This window comes from Xiphophorus hellerii, chromosome 16 (genome assembly GCF_003331165.1).
Source record: "Xiphophorus hellerii strain 12219 chromosome 16, Xiphophorus_hellerii-4.1, whole genome shotgun sequence".
In the NCBI taxonomy this organism is placed as follows: Eukaryota; Metazoa; Chordata; class Actinopteri; order Cyprinodontiformes; family Poeciliidae; genus Xiphophorus; species Xiphophorus hellerii.
Window position 1 is genome coordinate 12,561,441 of NC_045687.1, and position 7,392 is coordinate 12,568,832.

Here is a 7,392-nt window from a genome sequence, read left to right on the forward strand (position 1 = left end):
CCTAAATATGCAGCCAGAGGTACAAAGGAATAGCTTAGATTAAAGCATATTGATGTGTTAAATGACCTACTTAAAGTCGAGACCTAAATCCAATTGAGAATCAAGATTATAAAATTGATGTTCAAATGTCCTCGCCATCCGGTGAAGACACCCCAGAAGACTTTCAGCTGTAGTTGTAGTAAAAGGTAGCTAAAAGGCAACCTCCACAAAATCAAATGAAATTATATGGACATAATTCCACACAATAGATGAAAAATTAAAGGATTGTGAATTCTTCTTCAAGCCACTATATGTTGTTTTTGGTATGATGTCAAATCAAATGCTGAAAAGGTTTAGGGGGTATAAACATTTTTGCAAAGCTCTGAATAGTCCAAGAAACTAACCAGAAACATTCTTCTTGGTCAGCTCTTTCGCACTAAAGTTATGCTTTTATGTCTTAATTTTCCTCTTTTCCTCTTTATTCAACTGCTTCCCTTCAAGAGCACGTTGTTCCAGACATGTACTGCATATTGTCTGAAGAGGTTTGCAAGCTGAAATCCTCTCACGAGGGAATCATTGAGTTGGGAGTGCAGAAGGCACTTTACAGAAAATGAGAAGAGGCTGGGTGGGGTATTTGGACTCGAGCACTGAGTTCTCTGTGTTTATTTTGGAAATGCAGCCCAGCAGACCTGAAGCTGAAGAACTGATCCCTGATCTTTGCTGGTATAAGAGCAAGAAGGAAGCATTCATTTTCAATGTTCAATACAGGTGATTTAAAGCGAAAGAGTGGTTTCCTATAGGGAGCCTTTTGACCCACCATGGGGACCCAGGAGCTGTCTGCTCTGAGAGGAAACAGTGAGGCGGTGAGGTGATTAGTGGTTACAGTTTAACTGGAGAAAAATGTACGGTGTGTGAGCCACGCCAGCCAGGCGACAAGGAGGTATGCACTAGTGTCTTTCAGCTTCCAAGTGAGCGTGAGTCAAGCTCTGCGCTGCATCCGTTCTGTCTATTTTTACTGTGTGGGTCCATGGAGCCGACCATCGCCCCACAAACACATCCCATAACCCACCAATGATGACTCTGTCACTCCAGTGGCACGTGGCAATAATGATACATAAGAGCATTTACGGAAAAATACATGACATTAAGAGCCTTGTAGAGTCATATCCACTTTTACCTTTGATTCAGTCTGAATCAGCTCCGTTTCAGGTGAATTTTAGTTGAGTCACACACTCTCAAACTTGAGGTTTCTATTTGCAACAGCAAGCATGAATTAGCAATCTGCAACAACAGAACCCAGTTCAGGTATCTCATTCAAAGTCAATAATACACCCTTAAAGCAGGCATAAGCATAGTGACTCCATGCAATACACACTGAGCTTTAAACCTCTTCACATCATCTGGAAATGCAAACTCAAGTCAGACAGTTTGGAGTGAATTGTGATGTGGATATAAGAGTCAGAATTTAACCAAACCACAGCTGCATTGCAGTTGCAAAGCTTTTCATCTTCATATTAATAACTGTTTTCTTGTGCAATCACAAGCTATCCAGCTCTGTCATGGGGAATCTAAAATAACATACTCTGCATCCCTGTGAAGCCTGATGCAAGTGTGTATCAGGTGCCTCGTTTTCACAGCATGCCGCCTCATTCACTGACCACCATAATCCTCTCTCCCCTGCTGCTCAGTTGCCTTTCAGCTTGACCGTAATCCGCAGCAGCTATGGCACCCCGCTGCAGTATGAATTCAAGCACTCAAAGTAGCTTCAGAAGTTTGAACAAGTTAGCATCTCATTCACCGATTGTGATGTCCACAGCTGCTCTGATTGACTGGTAAACATGCTGCTGTGGACTCACACGTAGGTCTGTCACGATAAACAATAACTCAATTAATCATACGATAAATTAAAACTATCGACCTCATTTTAATTATCGGCTTTATCGTCTCTTCCGGCCTTTTTCTCTTTCTGTTGATGACACTGAACGAAAAAAGGCTCAACTCCGGTGCTCTCCACTGACCCTCCCTTCCTCATATCCTTAGTGTAATGCCCAGCACACACAACACAATCTTAGAGCTGTCGGTCCATTTTCAAAACCTGAGAGACCACACATGAGCCGATAGAAATCCTAGGTATAAAGGTTCGTTCGGGTTCGATCGTGCTGTGTGGTGTCCAACAATGGGCACAAAATAATGGCTACAATTCCACTTAACTAATTTTAAAACCGGGCATTAATCAATGCTTTACATACCTGCAATGCATGTGGCTATTGTCAGTCCTGGCTGAATGAAAATCATTATAACCTATTTACGTCACGTTAACGAAGAACAGCTGATTGGCTACCTGTCAAATTCAACAGGCTGTGTTAACTCTCCCAGTCGGGGAAAACCCCTGATTTAGATCGGAGCGGCCACGATGATCTACCGTAACACACCACACACTACAGGATGATCGGTTAGGAAATCACAAGCGACAATCTTAGAAAGACCAACGTTCTAAGATTGTCGTAAGGGGAAAATCTGGGCAAAAAAAACCCAGTATTGTGTGAACTATTGCATCAGGTAGTCGGGTGTGCTCATTTTCTCTATTTAAACCTAATTATTGCTATAGGGCAACATAGAATACAGACTTCATAATCTGCACTCTTTTGGTTGAATGCAGTATTTATTTCCACTTTGGCTTTATGTTGTTTAGTTTTTATTCAAGTACATTTTTTGTTAATGGAGACTGAGAATCCATTTGATTTTTGTTTTTGGTTGTTTTGTTTATCAGTTGCAGTGTTAAGTATTCTTTTGAAAATAATGTGTATCTATCTTTGGCAGGAAATCGCATGCATTATTATGTCATTTCCATTAAATCAGTGTAAAAAGGTCTTCAAACAATATTATCGTTTATCGCAATAATTTTTGAGACAATTAATCGCTCAGCAAAATTTGTTATCGTGACAGGCCTACTCACACGCGCTCTGTGCGAAAACTTTGTAGACTCTGGATCAAAGTATAAATCCTGAGGAAGTAATAAGTATTTGAGTTTGAATCAGGACCGGGTTCTACGTTAAGTTTCAAAAGGCGAAAAGAAGAAACCGGAGCAACAGGCAAAACAAATAGACAAATTGAAAACAGCATTAAATCCCAAACAAGCTGTTTATCATCTAAGCAAAAGACTATAGCCTTAAAAACTCTAAAGCTGCCCATAAATCTGCCTTTCTTGTTGTTTTCTGTCAGGCAATGACATTTTTATGACTTCTAATGGCAAAGGCAAAAAGGTTTTTTGCTTTTGAAAGTGACACGATAATTGAGATGCACTGGCAGAGCCATTCACAACATTCCTTAATGTCTTCTTAAAAGATCTTGGAGGTTATGATTGAAAAAAGTGACGTGATAAAGCAGAAGAATTTCACTTGTGCTGAACTAGAGGATGTAATGTGCTGTTCTTGAAGACAGAGGCAGATCCTCAACTCACGGTACGATTCTTACTGATGCTGCCTGCAGCCCAATAACCACAAAACTCTATCGGCTTTGAAAACACTTATCTTCCACACCACAAATATGCCCCGTTTTAAATTTGCAAGGAAACACCAAAGATGAAAACAAGAAAGAAAAGAGAAAGAGCTCGGGAGAAATTTCCTGATGGCTTCCAACATAACTGATATGACAGGACTGAAGACGTTTTTATGGGCCACGATAAAGATGCAGCTTCTGTCAATAAAAATAAAGCTTTAGGTTGTGCAGGAGGAATCAAGTCATGGCTGCCTATGTGCAGATGTTGTGGAGAAGAATTCTTCTTGACTGACTCCTCCGTCTGTGAGGTGAGGAGTGGATCGTTCAACAGGACTACACTGCAGTTAAACCACAATAACATCTCTCCTGCTGCCTGGAAACACTTGTCCACAAGAAGCCACTAACTGGGTCCGTTTTGTTGATAGTTTTTGCTCTTTTTCAGCTGAAATGTTTCCCACTCATTTTTTTTTCTCTTCCTCCGTTTCTTCCTTATTTTGAAGCATTACTCAACCTAGTTGTGATCCAGCAGTGTGAAACTTGAATACTTTTTCCCCGGTCCTAAAGTTTTGATCAGGAGTGTATTAGATGTTTCCCCATCTTCTCTTTACTGATCACCTTTTGCTCTCTAACGCAGGAAATTACCCAGAGAGTTCACCTTTGTCGATCCAAAAAAAAAAAAAACAGCAGCTGTTCAGCCCCTTTACAGTTTTGGACCCCAAGTGAATGATGTCATACAGTGGTAGCAAGGGGCGCAAGCTATAGGCGGACGGAAAATTAAAGAAGGGGGTTGATAGCGACGCCCGTGGTTTTAATTTTCAGGGACTGACATGGTGGAAAGCGTTTATCCACTAGTACATGAAGTGGAATGATTCAATTCTCTTCCAGAGCATCTGCATGAAGATAACTCTCTGTTCAACATGAATAGACCTGCAGCAGAACCAGTATTCACCTAGCAGGGTGTATATAGAAAGAATTGGACAGAGACCTGGTCAACATACGGTTGAGTCTGTACTGAGGGCAAGAAAATATTAATCAGTTAAAGCTGTCAGCTAAAATAAACACATGCATCCTTGATTGTAGACAGAGATGCACAGCTGGAACTTCGTGGACATCTGGATTATCAGTAGAGTTTAGAGTGAGCAGTGTCCACTTCGTGACCAGTGGTTACAGATGTTTCTCTGTCTGACCCCAGACTTTCTCTTGGATGAATGTTAAGGCTGACCTGCAGCTGAACTGTTCATCATCTGATTGGCTAAACAATGGCCAGAGCAGGCTGTGGGTGTGTGGATCTCCTCTGTTATGAGTTCAGGGAAGGTTTCAGGATGAAACAAAAAAAAGGCTTGCAATAAGGAGGGTGGAATCTCTTTCACAGCTCCTGTTTTATAGGACTGACCCAGTACACCGATACCTCATGAGCCTACACATCTCTGCATAAAAAATACTCAACACACACCTTGGAAATATTATAATCATACTTCATCTGATCCCCTCCTATGTGCCTCCGATGTGCATTGTGACCTTTTTAATGATCAGACCCAATTCCCCTTCGGCCCTTGCCTTGTTAGGTCTGCCTTGGCAGCGCTCAGCTCTCTCCCCTGGCAGCTCCAGGAACAATAGACCCATGAGAGGCAGCCAATTGGGAGAAGGTCCATCGTAAACTAAGTCCCTGTGTGCTGCACAATTAGGCGTAGGAACAGAGCAATTTCTTAATTGGATGAAAATAGCTCTTTATTTATGCTTCTCTTTCTGTGCCCATCCTTGCCCCCTGTACTGCCTCATCTAGCTTGGCACTGAGCTGAACAGCTATGATAAAGAGATCCCAGTCATACAATTATAAAGATTGAGTCAGAGAACCTCATGGTATGATAACCTTTAGTAAAAATTCAATTGTAATTAGGCCAAAAAGGTCAAGATAACATGTTAAGAATGTTTTACTTTTTGGTATTTTGCTTTTTGTAGCGTAGCAAAAAAGTGTGTTTGATTTGCTTTGTGAGTCAAAGCTTTAATCTTGGAAGAACATCAAGGAGTTGAGCTCCTTCTTTAAAATGGAAAGACAAATGAGGTTTGCTAACTGTAGCTAATAATATAATTTGTGGAAAAAACATAAATAAATAAAGTATATATTCTATATTTTAGCAAGAAACAAGGTTATTTTTTCTTAAATGAGGTTCCCCCTATCTATTTCCAAATGCAGCCAAGATTTCAGCGGGTAGTGGCAGCATCATGCTGTGGGGGATGTTTTTTGCATTCTGGGTTAAAGAAGTTGGCCAGAGTTTATAGGAGGTTGACTGAAGCTAAATACAGGACAATCCTGTAAGAAAACCCATTACAGGCTCCAAATGACTTGAAACAAAGTTTGAGAATTGAGAAGAAATACGGAAAATGGCTCCAGCAAAGCTGCATGTCAGACAACAGCCCTGGACCGTAACACTTTGTTTACCAATATATCACAAGCTTAAATCACAACCAGGAATCTGCAGACATTGAGCTCTTTATCAGATGTTGTGACAAGCATCAGAGAGCTCAGCAGAAACCTGTATCTGGCCAGGCTGTAAGTGATGAGCTCCACCATGTAGGGCGGGATTTGTGACACCGCTCTTAAAACGTCTCCCATGGGTCCCGGTGGAAGGCAAGGATGTTTACATCTGGAAAAAGGTTGGTCTAATGTTGAAAAGGGCAATGACACACACACGCACACATATCTCTGGCTGAGACTCAACCACCGGCCTTGGAAGTGACAGTGCGAAGCACTCCCGGCGGAAGGACTTCGGTGCTGGAAAATAGGTCACTGCCCTGTTTAAATCGGTGCTTTTTCTCAGCCTGGACAGTGAACGCAACATGCACAAGTGACATGCAGGAAAATGTCGATCCTGGCTTACCTTTACAGCAAAAATGCCGTGGATATGGCCGAGATGTCTCCGGTCCAATCCACGCCTTTCCTCCGGAGCAAGAACTTCCCGAAGTCCTTACACGATCAAACTCCTTGTCAGTTCTGCCGCTTTTTTTCGGTGGGATCGAAATATTCAGCTGACAGGTCTTTAGAGATTATTACTAAGTGTTTAATGAGGCGGTCTGTACTAAGACCATTGTCGGAGTTGTTTTCAAGCTTGAGGGGGAAAAAAATCACATAAGAGCTCACCCCGGCGTATGTGACAGCCGGTTGTTTAAATTCCAGCCAATCTATGGAATGACAGGGTGATGTTTTGCATGTTATATTACAGCTGGAAACCCATCAGAAAAGTGTAAACACCCGAATCCATAGCCTGGAAATGAAGAGCACTGGTTGTGCTATGCATCAAAAAGCGCAGAGAGGATTTCTTCCCAGATTCAAAGCGCATCGCTTAATGGCAACGCTGGTCTAATGGGGGGTTTCCTATGGGGTGGTCGGACCAGAGGGATGGCACGAAGTGGTCGAGAGGAAAAAGACGGGACGGGTTGGCGACAGGGTGTGGGGCTGGATGTGGGAGGATCGTCTCCTTTCTCGGTGCTTTTCCAGATGCCAACGTTAGCCCGGTTGGTTTTCTCTTTTAGCGCTCCGCGTCTCCTCTGCGTGTTTTCCTTCGGAGACGCTGCGTGTTGATGGTAGTTCTCCCCCACCGTCGTCTGACGCACACAGACATCCGCCCGGAGCCCAGCAGCCAGCCAGCCCGTCAGGACCAGCCCAGAGCCTGCCACCTCAGCGCATGCTTACTGCTCCGCCCATCCATCATGGGCAGTCCCCGGCTTTCCTCCAAGCCACCCCCTCCCCACTCCTCTCTCAAAACGTCGGTCTGTCTGTCTGTCCGCACGGTCAGCCTTAGATCGCCAAAGAGCAAACACCGCATTTTTCAATGTTAGTCGGTGTGTACACAGTGAGCCTCCTCACCTCCACTCACCAGCAACCTGTGTAATGCAAATCTGCATTACATAAGACAA

The 7,392-nt window shown here is 43.0% G+C and overlaps 1 protein-coding gene across 2 annotated transcripts in view; it reads right to left on the bottom strand.

Annotated features, from left to right (window-relative positions):
• Positions 1–7,160, bottom strand: part of glis2b (GLIS family zinc finger 2b) — a 30,678-nt gene extending 23,518 nt beyond the window's left edge. The window contains exon 1 of one of the 2 annotated variants that reach the window (XM_032586964.1): positions 6,357–7,160. The gene's annotated coding sequence lies outside the window, so the exon portion shown is untranslated. The remainder of the gene's footprint in view (positions 1–6,356) is intronic. The other variant, XM_032586963.1, reaches the window with a different exon arrangement.
• Positions 7,161–7,392: the final 232 nt, after the last annotated feature.